The sequence below is a fragment of the Suricata suricatta genome, chromosome X (genome assembly GCF_006229205.1).
Source record: "Suricata suricatta isolate VVHF042 chromosome X, meerkat_22Aug2017_6uvM2_HiC, whole genome shotgun sequence".
NCBI lineage: Eukaryota > Metazoa > Chordata > Mammalia > Carnivora > Herpestidae > Suricata > Suricata suricatta.
The window spans coordinates 20,585,004-20,593,375 of NC_043717.1; the positions used below are offsets into that span (position 1 = coordinate 20,585,004).

Sequence of the window (8,372 nt, forward strand, 5' to 3'; positions counted from 1 at the left end):
AATGTCTTTGATATATGCCTAAATAATGCAGCATTTTAATCAACACATTGTGAAATTAAATAAAGGAAAACTCATTTAAAATGGGGTCGCGAGGCTAGACGGGGGAGTTCTCATGTACTACCACGTGTCTTCAACTGGAGACAGGTAGACATGCATTCCCAACAGAAAGGCTTAGACTTCACTACAAGAACAAAAGAAAAAAGGCTTTCTCCTTGCCTAGCAACAGCCCAGCCAATGAGAGACTGTCACAACTCCACCAACGAAAAGCCACTTTAAACTCCCAGTTTATTCCAATGGCCTTTCTAAGAGCTGCCTCCAACTCCTCTTTCCATCTATAAGAGTATTCCTCGACTTTGTTCTTGGACTTGCCTGTAGTTGTGCAATAGCTTGCAAGTCCCAAATTGAAATTCTTTTTGATTTCCAAATAAGCCCATTATCCTCTAAAAAATAACTGGAGGCTTTATTTTTAAGGTTAATAATATAAATGACTAAATAGACCCACAGAGAAAGAGAAATCTTCAATCAACAAAATACAAAACTGAAATAGCAGTCCAACCCAAGGCAACATCAAAATATTCCAGGGCCATCTAGGCTTTGGGGCTTATTACACCGAACACTAAAGGAAAAAGTAATCATCTCATGTAAACTCTTTTAAATTATACAAACAGATTTGGAGTCATCCAACCATTTTAGGAGGCTACCTCGTCTTAATACAAAGACCAGATGAGAATCCCTCAATAAAACAACAATGAAACCAAGCTCACATACATAGAGACAAATATCCAAAATAAATTCACAGTGTTTCCAATATAACAGTGAATTAACATTAGAAAATGCTGCCAAATGGAAATCACTATGTTAATTTAAAAAGGGGGGACAGGGACAGGACTATGTACAAGGGTCAAGAAAAAGCCTTTGCCTACCCCCCCAAATGTATAAATAAATAAATAAATAAATAATACGTTCTGGCAAACTTGCATTAGAAAAGAATTTCTGTGCTCCCGTCAGCGGCATATACACTAAAATTGGAACAATAAAAAGAAGATTAGCATGGCCCCTGCCCAAGGATGCCATGCGAATTTGCGAAGTGACCCATATTTTAAAAAAATAAATGAATTTTTATCTTCTAAAATCTACAGTTAATATACTAAATTGGAACCATTGCAATAGGGCTGAGAAGAAGACAAAGATATATGGTATTAAATCCACTGTCTACAAGTGGACGAAAATGCATACCCATTACACAAAACCATTACACAAGAATAAGAATACTAAAGTAAATACGAGGAAAGAATAATGAAAAGAAATTGTAACAATTCTTTTCATGGTAGCATGAAACATGTGGTAACAACAATAGTATTTTTAAAAATTTTTTAAATTTTTTAAATTTATTTTTGAAAGACAGAGAGAGACAGCATGAGCAGGGGAGTATCAGAGAGAGAGGGAGATACAGAATCTGAAGCAGGCTCCAGGCTCTGAGCTAGCTGTTAGTATAGACCCTGACGCGGGTCTTGAACCCATGAACTGGGAGATCATGGCCTGAGCTGAAGCTGGACCCTTAACCAACTGAGCTACCCAGGCACCCCTGTATTTTGTTTTTTTTGAGAGAAAGAGAGAGTACGTGAGTGGGGGAGAAAGGCAGAGGTGAGACAGAGAATTCCAACCTGTCTCTAGGCTCAGCATAGAGCATGATGTGGGGCTTTATTCCACGATCCTGAGATCATGACCTGAATGAAACCAAGAGTAGGACACTCAGTCAACTGAACCACCCAGGCACCCCAATACAGAAATTATTAAGATACATAAGCAACTTTGGAAAGATGACATATAAAAATTCAATATAGTCAATTACGAATCTGGCAAACAAAATCACTAACAAATTAAAATACGTAATGGAAAATGTATCACTGAAAGCAACAATAATATCCAAGATACACCTAAAACAAAACCAAAAAGGCACCTACAAGTTCATTGGGAGAAAAGTGTAAAAACTTACTAATCGACTTATGAAAAAGAATTCTCAAAAAAGGAGTCTGCAATGTTTATTCGTATAAAACAGAATATTATAAAGCTGTCAATTCTCTTTAACATATTTACAGATTTACTGCCTCACCTATAGCTACACAGATGACACAAACTCAGGTTGCTCTTGCCTATAATCAAAATCAACCCTGGAAAAATGGACAAAAAAACAAATGTGAACAAGACCGAAACAACAAAAAAGATAAGCCTCTGAGGAATACTGACTCTGTCCTGAACTAGAATATGTATGTGGGCATGTAGAGGCATGTGCTGTGACTGAGAATGGTATGTAGCCTGCAAGAGAGGCAGATGAGGGAACTGACTGGAGGGAAGGTTGTAAGTTCAGCCCTTGATTCCTTCCGTATTCCCTGGGACAATGAATTTCTACATCTTCAGTAAAGGAATCTAAGGTAGCTCCCCAGAGCCCAAGAGGCAGGACCAAGGAGTAATACAAGAAAGGCACCAAAGTAGGAGTTTGTTTTAGCAGCATCAGTCCACGGGTTGTATTAATAACCACTTGAAAATTTTCTAGTGACGGGTGCCTGGGTGGCTCAGTCGGTTGAGCATCCAACTTCAGCTCAAGTCATGATCTCGTGGTTTGTGGGTTCCAGACCTGTGTCAGGCTCTGTGCTAACAGCTCAGAGCCTGGAGTGTATTTTGATTCTGTGTCTCCTTCTCTCTGTGCTCCTCCCCTACTCGTCCACCATCTCTCTCTCTCTCAAAAAATAAATAAACATTAAAAAAATAATAATAAAATAAAAAGAAAATTTGCCAGTGAAGGTGAACAGGCCTTTATTAACTAACATCTTCATAGAATGAAAGGCATAAAATAAAAAAGACTACTAACAAGTATCCCAATAATTGCACATAAGGATAAAAACTGACTGCAGAAACTATGAACAATATGAATGATGTCAGCCAAAAGAAGCCCCAGGAAGAATGATCAGGCTAAGGCGCATCCCACTTTCCCATGGGACTCCTAGGACCTTGGTGGGGTATGTGATGAGGTATGGAGTGAGGAAAAGAAAGAATTCCAGACTTCCTACCTTAACCCAAGTTCCTTGAATGAAATCCAATGGGCTCCTTCAGCCAGAAAAGAGAACTCAGCAGGATTCTCATCCTATGGCAGCCATTTCTGGGAAGCCTCAGGCCTGATGAGATGGAACGCATATGAGGAAGCTCACAGAACTGAAGTCTTTGGTATGAGGAGTAGCCTATAGATCAGTTAATTAGAGGTAGTGAAGGAACTATTAAACGTGAAAGGAACATTGAGAGAGTAATGAGAGGTGCATCCACCACATAGGTGAGACCAAAAGTGTCCCTGTTCTGTCACGTTTGGAGGGCCCCAAGTAGAGATACTAAGCTCAGGACCCCAAATACTCCCTGCTACAAGTTGCGAAGGAAATGAGATGCTTGGTCTCAGGACTAGGGACACAACAGAGCAGAGGGAGAATTCACAGGAACTGTAAAGATTCAATGAAAGCCCCTGGGCTGGTCCTGCAGAACTCTACCCAATAAATCTAGCCCACGTGCCTCCCCAACCCCCAACCCACCCACAGAGCCTACCTCCTCCACTGTCAATCTGGGGGCCAGACGCACGTGACTGGATGTGGCCCTTCCAACTTCCTCCTAGCACTGGGCAGTGAGGCCTGGTCAGACAGCTGCTACCTCGGAGGAGGACACAGAGAGGTTCCAACGTCCCCTCAGGAGTAAAGGCGACAAGAGCCCTGCCTTAACAACTTTGGGGATATTTTGCCCACACCTCCATCCCCATCTCCCCAGAAAACACGGGCCCACACAGACCCTGGCCTTCCCCGTTTCTGCTCAAAGACCCCAACATGGCCATCACTGCCAATTGCCTCCACATACCCGGCCGGGGTGCAGGGATGGCAGGCCTCCGCTCAGGCCACTGGACGCTGGCTCAGCTCAGCACAGGGAGAAGCCCAGGCCCTGTGGAGTGAAGGAGAGGCCCCTCATGAGGACCGGGGGACGCCACCCCCCAGAACAGCGGTGATGCGGAGTGGCTACTCCTGACCTTGGCCGGGGAGGGTCTGGGCCCCTCCGGGACCAGAACACAGGGGACCTGAGAGAATCTGGCCTGTTTCCTCCTGTCAACCCGTAAAATCCCAGGAAAGGAAGGTCCTTTTCTGAGACATCCTGCCGTGTCTGTCAAATAGCAGGTCTAAGGGTGGTAAGTGCTGTGTACTGAGGCCGCAGCCAGCAGTCAGGGCAAGGTGGCAGCGGGGGGGGGGGGGGGGGGGGGGGGGGGGGGGGGGGGGGGGGGGGGGGGGGGGGGGGGGGCTGGGGGGGTGCTCCCAGGTCCTACTCGGAGCCCAAGTGGGGATTCTGCGTCATCCTGAGGACCGAACGAACTCAGGACAGAGAAGCCCTGTCTTAAGTGCTCAGCACCAGGTGACTCTGACTTCTGTGGGGGGGACACAAGTGCTCCCTCCTTTCGTCCTTGGTGGGCCCCTGCAAGACTGTAGGGTCACCTTCAGAGCGGGAGACAGGGTTGGGCACCTGGGTCCTGTCCCCAGTTCACGAGCCGATCCTGATGTGAATGGAGATGGCCACCAAACATAGGACACAGGGTTCTCTGCCATCAGGAACACTGCTGTCATCCAAGGGGTCCCCAGACAGGGTGTCTTTGGTCCTGAGACAGCTGCTCAAACTCTCAAACTCTGGCCAAGGAGGAGATCCCAACAGGCATTTGAGGGGGGGATACTGTGGGCTAATTGAGTGGCTCCCATAACAGAGAGGACCCATGGAGCCTCTAACAGGGGAAAGCCAGGGGGTAGCAGCCTGACTTCCCCCTCTAGTGTCTCAGGAAGATGACATCCTTGTTGTAAGGCTGGCAAACTTAGGAGAGGAAGCAGTTTCGTATAGTACCTGGAGCCAAGGTTGGAATCCTGAGCAAGGCCGCAAAGGCTACTCACTCCAGAAAAGGGAAGTATCTATAATTCAGCTCCTACCATGATCTTTCAGAAGATCCCAACAGTCCTGGACAGATAGGACTCATCTGGACTTCCAAATCGGAATGCCCAGGCATGTAATGGCTTTGGCCTGACAAATCGAGTCTTCGGGGAATGGAAGGTAGGGTCATGGCTGGTCATGAGTCAAGCAGAGGAATGTGAGTGAGGAGCAAGGGGACAACTCCCCCAGAACAAGGAGAACATCCAGAGTCCCACCCTTCCTGTCAGTCCTAGGAGGCCCAGGGCTAAGCTTTCCAGCTTAGGTGTGTCCTATTTCCACAGGGAGTGGCCTCTCGGAGGACAGGGCCTTTATCTAATGGGAGCAGCCTCAGTCATCAGAGTGTGGAAATCTTGTCCCTAACGAGAGTCAAGTTGATGACTCCAAATCTGGGTAAAAGGACACCAACAAGAACAGAAGGGGCCACACAGAGCCCTACCACTCAGGTCTTCCCTCCACAAACCCAGGAATGTTGGGATGATAAATCCCGCTCATTATTTTTAGGGCATCTCACGGAGATGTGGTCCAAGGGAGAGCCTCAGGGAAGCACAGTGAGAAATTCAAGGCCATGCCAAGAATCATGCATGGGACCCTATGTTAAGAGAGGAACTGCCCAAACCATAAAAGAGAGACACCACAGAATACCTCTGCCACTGTCAGCCATGGGACCAGAGGGAGGTCTACCATGTGAGGCAACCCTCACACACTCCTAGGTGGTCTTAGGGAATTAAAAGCCTCAGTGGGGTGCCTTAGTGGCTCCTTAGGTTAAGCGCCAACTTCAGCTCAGGTCATGATCTCACAATTTGTGGGTTTGAGCCCCACGTTGGGCTCTCTGCTTAGGAACAGTTTTTCACAAGACAGCTCAAAGCCTGGAGCCTGCTTTGGATTATATATCAGCCTCTCTATCTGCCCCTCCCCTGCTCATGCTCTGTCTCTCTCTATAGCAAAACCAAACTTAAAAAAAAAAAATTAAAAGCTTTAGTGTGAGAGAATCGGCCTCCAGGTTGTGAGAAGAACCAGCATGAAGACTCTGACTAAGGACCGAGGCAAACACCACATAAAAGAACAATCCCACCACCCTCTCAGACCTGGCAGACTCTAGTCAGGAGTGCCCAAAGGTGTCACCCACTGGCCTCCAGATTCAGGGGACTTAGGTCACTAGTAGGAGGCACTGCAGATCCTGACAGCACAAAGACTGCACGTGTGAATGACCTCAGAACACTAGATTCCTATGGAGTTCTGTCCCTCAATATTAGCTCACAGAATCTCCAAACGGCTGTAACTAGATATGATTTTTGTGACCTCCACTCCAGCAGACTCGATGTGGTGAGGCCAGCTGTCTGAGGAGGCCCTGCTAGATGAGAAGATTCGAGGGAGCTCCAGAGCCTCAGCCAGGATGGCCTCTGCTGGTGAGGACGAGGGCCTTCCAGGGCCTCGGTCCACCATTGGTGTCAAATCTAGGGAATCAGGTGCGACAGCTGCTCCTCTGCAGGGTGGAAGAGGGCCCTTGATCTTCTGAGTGGAGTAGAGCCCTAGGGGTTGGAGGGAAAAAAATGATGATCTTTGCCTTTTCTCTCTTGTTTCTTTGTTTCATATAAGTAATTAGTAGGCCTTTAAAAAAAAGCTTCAAATATTGTTCATTTTAATTGAGGAAATTCTACTTCAGCATCTAAGGTTATTAATGCCATAGATAACACATTATTACCCTTCAGGTTTAAGATTAAGAGTTTGCTTTTTTTGTCAACAAGTTCAAAAGCCTTCAATTTTTTTTTTTTTTTTGCTACAAAACAAATTTACAGGGCAATGGAATAGGGTATTTCATGGGAATATGAAAGAAACTCCTAGGAAAATATTTATGATCACAAAGTAGCAAAACATAAGTAAAGGGTGCTTAACTATCTGCCTTCTTCTTTGTGCTCTTTGCTCTAAAATTAAATAATATATACCTGAACATTGGGTGGCTCATTCAAACTAAGTAAGGAGTTATAGAAAATAAACTTCTTGGTCACTTCTTTTCCTCTAGCATTAGTTGAGCATCCTCACTTTGGAAAGCTCCCTGATAGCACTGGGAATGGTAAGAAAACGAAGACTAAACCACTGCACATAGAACTGTAGATTCTAGGAGTAGTTATATAATGAAGATGGTGAGATTCACTCTAAGAAATAAATCAACAGCAAGTAATAAAAAGAAGAGGTGTGCAAGGGGGAGTCCTAGGTGAGAACAGTCTAGTGTAAGGTTCTTGACTGAGACTCAGGTGGCCTTGGTAAAATGCCACTCCCTTGGTGGGAGGTCACATTACGGCAGGATGTGCCCTGGACTGGATGTGGCTGTGGGAGTGGGGGGCAGAGAAGGGCCAGATCTTCAGATGGTGACTCTCAGAGTGGGGCGGCCAGTCCTACAGTGGCAAACAGTTTTCACATTTACTTTGGGATTGTGTGAAAACCAGCAAGAGTGGCTAGCAGGGGCCTGAAGGGAACAGGTCCTATGTGCTTCCCTCAGCGCAGGTGACACAGTGCACCCATGAGGTCTTTTAGGCAGAGAATGTCCAGACAGCATCTGAGTAACAGGGGTAATACTGCATTGAAGTGTGATGCCATGAAGCCCCTGGACTTTCTTGCCTTTCCTAGAATGGGAGTGCCTGGGGTCACTCTGTTAAAAGGCATTTTAACTAGACTCCTTTGAGTATAATTTTTCAAACTCGTAAGAGAGGGCATGAATTTGGTGGCGATAAAATGAATGGAAATAGGGGTGGTTTGGATGGAAGGCGACGTAGAATGGAAGTTGTTGGTACCTGACACCAAGGGGAACTTCCAGTTGTATCCAAGTGAAGAAGACAACCCCATATTTATAGTAAGCAACAGAGGCTCTAGCGGAGAAATACTATGGATTTTATTTGCCCTGCAGCATTTCACTGGATTTGGATTTCTATGCTGTTTGCAGTTGGATGCGGTGTAATACGGGCTAGAAATAAAATTCTGTGAGCAAACAATGTTGTCATGTGGGGTCACAATCACCTTAGTAATAACTGCCATTCATTAAAAGCACCAAACCTCACAGGACACCTCACAAAAGAGAAAACCAAAGAGAAATAATTCTGCAGAGAAGCTGACGGCTGGTGGGACTTAGCAGAACAAACCAAAGGTAAGTTACGTCAGATTTCACTTTCATTTTTAAAAACTGGTGGGTTTTTTTGTGGTTTTATTTAAATGTTCGTTAACATACAGTGTTGGTTTCAGGAGTAATATTGGTTTGGTGAATCCTCACTACATACAACACCCAGTACTTGTCATAACAAGCACCCTACTTACTACCCATCACTCCCCTACCCGTCTCCCACCCACCTCGTCCATCAACCCTCAACTGGACTCTGACCTTCTAT

General features: G+C 45.6%; 1 non-coding gene across 1 annotated transcript; it reads left to right on the forward strand.

Moving 5' to 3' along the window:
- Positions 1-995: 995 nt before the first annotated feature.
- On the forward strand, positions 996-1,102 carry LOC115284460. The gene has a single exon (XR_003905214.1). It is a non-coding gene; the product is annotated as a U6 spliceosomal RNA (small nuclear RNA).
- The last annotated feature ends 7,270 nt before the right edge of the window (positions 1,103-8,372 follow it).